This window comes from Macrotis lagotis, chromosome 5 (genome assembly GCF_037893015.1).
Source record: "Macrotis lagotis isolate mMagLag1 chromosome 5, bilby.v1.9.chrom.fasta, whole genome shotgun sequence".
Classification (NCBI taxonomy): Eukaryota; Metazoa; Chordata; class Mammalia; order Peramelemorphia; family Peramelidae; genus Macrotis; species Macrotis lagotis.
This window is the reverse complement of record NC_133662.1, coordinates 97,113,011-97,118,507: the sequence shown is the minus strand read 5'-3', so window position 1 is coordinate 97,118,507 and position 5,497 is coordinate 97,113,011.

Here is a 5,497-nt window from a genome sequence, read left to right as displayed (position 1 = left end):
TTTGAGTATCCACCCCCCAAATTGTACAAAGTGCTGGTTGGATGCCTGTAGACAATAGAAGGGGGGAATACCAACAAAGCCAACTCAGGCAATCAAAATGGAAGTCTTTTTTAAATTTTTTTATTTATTTTTTATTTTTTAATATTTAATATTTATTTATTCTCATTTTGTCCAAATTTTTTATACATTAATAAAATATTCTTGTTTAAGAGTAAACAAAATACCCCCTCCCCCAAAATATAGACTCGCTTGAGTGATAAAGGGGAGAGAAAAAAATTAAAATTAAAAAAAATAGTAATAACTGTAGGTATGGCCAGGTGGTGCAGTGGACGGAGCACCAGCCCTGCAGTCATGACCACCCAAGCCCATGTCTGGCCCCGTACACCCAACAATCACCCAGCCGTGTGACATGCGAGCCACCCAAACCCCACTGCCCTGCAAAAACCAAAAAAAAGGAAAAAAATACAAAATAAAATAAAATAGTAATAGTAGTAGGGGTGGCTAGGTGGCAGACAGAGCATTGGACCTTGAGTCAGGAGAACCTGGGTCCAAATCCGGCCTCAGACACCCAACGATCACCCTGCTATGCAGCCCCAGGTGGGCCATCCAGCCCCATTTGCCCTGCACCCCCCCAAAATAATAATAATAAAAAATGTGCTTCAGTCTTTGTTCCAACACCAACAACTCTGTCATGAGTGGGTCATATTCTTTATAAGTCCATGGCAAAAGTTACTTCCATATTTTTCCACTGTTGCCATTGCTGATCGCAGCTCCCTCCTTTTGTATTTCTCCACTACCACGTCCTATATTTTTCTCTCTCCTTTCACTCTGACTCTGCTGTAGTGTAGCTGAGTGGCCCAGCAGACAGATCCCTGGCCCTGGGGCCAAGAGGCCCTGAGCCCCCATATCACCCCTTAGGCCCAGAATCCACCTGGCCCTATGGTCCTGGGCAGGCCTTCTAATCCCAGCCCCTTGCAAGAAGTAAGAAAGAAAATGTGTTATATCTGACCACTCTCCCACCATGGTCCATTCTCTCCTCCATCATTCACATCCCACCCCTTCCCCCTGCTCCCCCCTCCTTCTTACTGCAGTTGTCTATACCCCATTGAGTGTATTTGCTGTTTCCTCTCCCAGCCATCTCTGATGAGAGCAAAGGTTCCCTCATTCCCCCTTTGCCTCCCCCCTTCCATATCATTGCAATAGCTCATTGTAATAAAAAAAAATCTTATGTGAAATATCTTGGACTATTCCCCCTCTCCTTTTTTCTTTCTTCCCTTCCATTTCCCTTTTTTTCTATTGACTCCATTTTTACACCATATTTTATCTTAGAATTCAGCTTTCCCCTGTGCTTCAACTATAAAAGCTCTCTCTACCTGCTCTATTAACTGAGAAGGTTCATATGAGTATTATCAGTGTTATTTTTCTATGCAGGAATACATGCAGTTCATCCTCATTAAGTCTCTCATATTTCCCCCCTCTCCTCCAATCTCCATGCTTCACCTGAGTCCTGTATCTGAAGATCAAACCTTCTGTTCAGCTCTGGCCATTCCAAAAGGAACCTTTGAAATTCCCCTGGTTCATTGAAAGTCCATCTTTTTCCCTGGAAGAGGACATTCATTTTTGCTGGGTAGTTCATTCTTGGCTGCATTCTAAGCTCTTTTGCCTTCTGGTATATTGTATTCCAAGCCCTACGTGCTTCCAATGTAGTTGCTGCTAAGTCCTGTGTGATCCTGACTGTAGCTCCACGATATTTGAACTGTGTCCTTCTGGCTGCTTGTAACATTTTCTCTTTGACTTGGGAGTTCTTGAACTTGGCTATAATATTCCTAGGGGTTGGTTTTTTGGGGATCTCTTTCTCAGGGGGATGGGTGGATTCTCTCCATTTCTATTTTGCCCTCTAGTTCTAGAATATCAGGGCAATTTTCCTGTAGTAATTCTTTGAAAATGATGTCAAGGCTCTTTTCCTGATCATGAGTTTCAGGTATTCCAATAATTTTTAAATTATCTTTCCTAAGTCTGTTTTCCATATCAGTTGTTTTTTCAATGAGATATTTCACATTTCCTTCTAATTTTTCATTTTTTTGGTTTTGAAGTATTGATTCCTGATTTCTGGTAAATTCACCAATCTCCCTGAGTTCTATTTTTTGTCTGAAGGATTTGTTTTCCTCAGAGAGTTTTCTTATCTCTTTTTCCATCTGGCCAATTTTACTTTTTAAAGCATTCTTCTCCTCAATAACTTCTTGAACTGTTTTATCCATTTGACCTAAGCTGGTTTTTAGCATGCTATTTTCTTCAGCATATTTTTGGATTTCCTTGACTAAGCTGCTGACTTCATTTTCATGTTTTTCCTGCATCTCTCTCCTTTCTTTTCCCAGTTTTTCTTCCAACTCCCTCATTTGATTTTCAAAGTCTTTTTTGAGCTCTGTCATAGCCTGAACCCAATTTCTGTTTTTCTTGGAGTCTTTAGATGCAGGAGCTTGTGCTTCCTCATCTTCAGACTGAGTATATTGATCCTTCTTGCGTTCATAGATAATGTATTTCTCAATGGTGTTTCTCTTGCTTCTCTGCTTGCTCATTTTCCCAGTCTAAGCCTGTTTTTGGGGTGCTTCCTGAGGTTTTGGGACACTCCCAGAAGGGTCTCAGTGTGTGAGGCTCTGTCCTCCCTCCTGGTCTGTGAATGACCACAAGCTCCCCCCATTCTGCCACAGGGCTCAGGTTGGGGCTGGCCCTGCTGTTCTATGGGGAGGCCTGGACTGAGATCAGGATCTGAATGTGGTCAGAGCCCCAGAGTCCTGTTCCAGGGGCAGAGGACAGAGCTCTGCAGTCTCTCTCACTTCACTCCCCTTCCTAGGTTCAATGGGCTCATGCCCTGGGGGCTCCTGCTTACCGGCTCTACCTGCTTCTGTTTCCTGGATCTGGAATGCCTGTGGCCATGCTGCTCTCTGTGTGCCCTGAGGGCTGGGCTCCATGTGCTCGCTCTGGCAGAGGTCCCCCACTGTTCCCCAATTTGTGCCTGGTGCTCCCTGGGGCATAGGTCAGGAAACTCACCCTCTCCTGTGAGCTGTGGCTCCCAGCGCCCTGGGGCTGCCTCTGGGAGGCTGAAGTCCTTTCCCTCTGGTGGGCTGCCCCTCCGACCCCGGGGAGCAGAGCCTTTCTGCTCTTTTCCAGGTTACCTTGAGTAGGAGAATTGCCTGATTGGGTCCCTCTGTGGGTTCTGTCTCTCAAAAGTTTACTTAGTATCCTTAGTTTCAAAGATTTATGAGAGAGCACCTAGGACAAGATCCACTCTTGTGGACATCTTGGCTCTGCCCCCCAAAATGGAAGTCTTTAAATAGAGTTTTTAATTTTCTGAATTTGTTTCATTTCATTCATTTCATTCATATACTTCATTTCAACAGCACAGCCAGTCATAGCCATAGCCAATAGGCAGTAGCCAGAGATTCTTGTAAATAGCAGGACTCTTCACAGGTAAGTAAAAGTAGGGAGCTCAACTGGGAAAGAACCAGATTGGTTATAATGCCCCAGAGAGAGAATTTGATAATGCTCAGACCAAGACAACCCAGATGCCCAGGAGTGAGTGCTGAGTTTCCTAAAGCTCTAGTCTTTTTTTTAATTTGTTTTTCTCCAATTACTATAACAACAATTTTTGACAGCTTTTTTTTAAGGTTTGAGTTCCTTTCTTCCCTCCCTGAGATGGTAAGCAATCTGTTATAGGATATAAATGTACAATCATGTAAAACAGTTCCATGTTAATTTTTTGTGCAAGAAAACATGAACAAAAAGTTTAAAAAAGTATGTTTCATTCTTATTCAGATGACATCATATTTTCCCTTGAAGTGGATAGTATTTTTCATTATGAATCCTTTGGAATTGTTAAGTCATTTTACTGTTGAGGATAGCTGTTCATTGTACAATATTGTTGTTTCTATGTACAGTATTCTCCTGGTTCTGATCACTCTGTATCAGTTCATTTAAGTCTTTCCAGATTTTTCTGAAGTCAACCTGCTTTGCATTTCTTTTTTCTAATATTTATTCTCATTTTGTACAAATAATATTTTTACATTAATAAAATATTATTGTTTAAGAGTAAATAAAATACCCCTCCCCCATAAATATAGACTCACTTGAGCAATAAAGTAAAGGGGAGAGAAAAAATTAAAATTAAAAAAATAATAGTAATAATTGTAGGTATGGCCAGGTGTCGCAATGGACAGAGCACCAGCCCTGGAGCCACGAGCAAAAAACCAAAAAAAGGAAAAAAAAGACCCAAAATAAAATAAAATAGTAATAATAGTAGGGGTGGCTGGGTGGAGGACAGAGCATTGGCCCTTGAGCCAGGAGCACCTGGGTCCAAATCCTGCCTCAGACACCCAGAGATCATCCTGCTATGTGGCCCCAGGCAGGCCACCCAGCCCCATTTGCCCTACACCCTCCCCGAAATAATAATAATAATAAAAAATGTGCTTCAGTCTTTGTTCCAACACCAACAAAAACTCTCTCACGGGTGGATCATATTCTTTATGCGATAAGTCCATTGCAAAAGTTACTTCCAGATTTTTCCAACATTACCATTGCTGATCGCAACTCCCTCCTTTCTTATTTCTCCACTACCATGTCCTATATTTTCTCTCTCCTTTCACTCTGACTCTGCTGTAGGGTAGCTGAGTGGCGCAGCAGACAGATCCCTGGTTCTGCGGCCAAGAGGCCCTGAGCCCCAACACCACCCCTTAGGCCCAGTATCCACCTGGCCCTATGGTCTAGGACAGGCCTTCCAATCCCAGCCCCTTGCAAGAAGTAAAAAAGAAAATGTGTTATATCTGACCACTCTCACCCCATGGTCCATTCTCTCCTCCATCACTCAAATCCCTCTGTTCCCCCTGTCCCCCTTCTCTCCTTCTTACTCCAGATGTCTATACCCCATTGATTATATATGCAGTTTCCTCTCCTAGCCACCTCTGATGAGAGCAAAGATTCCCTCATTCCCCCCTTGCCTCCCCCCCTCCATATCATTGCAATAGCTCATTGTAAAAAGAAAAATCTTATTATATGAAATATCTTGGCCTATTCCCCCTCTTCTTTTACTTTCTCCCATTACATTTCCCTTTTTTTCTATTGACTCCATTTTTACACCATATTTTATCTTCAAATTCAGCTCTCTCCTGTGCTTCATCTATAAAAAGCTCCTTCTACCTGCTCTGTTAATTGAGAAGGTTCATATGAGTATTATCAGTGTCATTTTTCTATACAGGAATACATGCAGTTCATCATTAAGTCCCTCATATTTTCCCCCTCTCCTCCAATTTCTATGCTTCACCTGAGTCCTGTATCTGAAGATCAAACCTTTTGTTCAGCTTTGGCCATTCCGAAAGCAACATTTGAAATTCCCGTGGTTCATTCAAAGTCTATCTTTTTCCCTGGAAGAGGACATTCAGCCTTGCTGAGTAGTTGATTCTTGGCTGCATTCTAAGCTCTTTTGCCTTCTGGTATATTATATTCC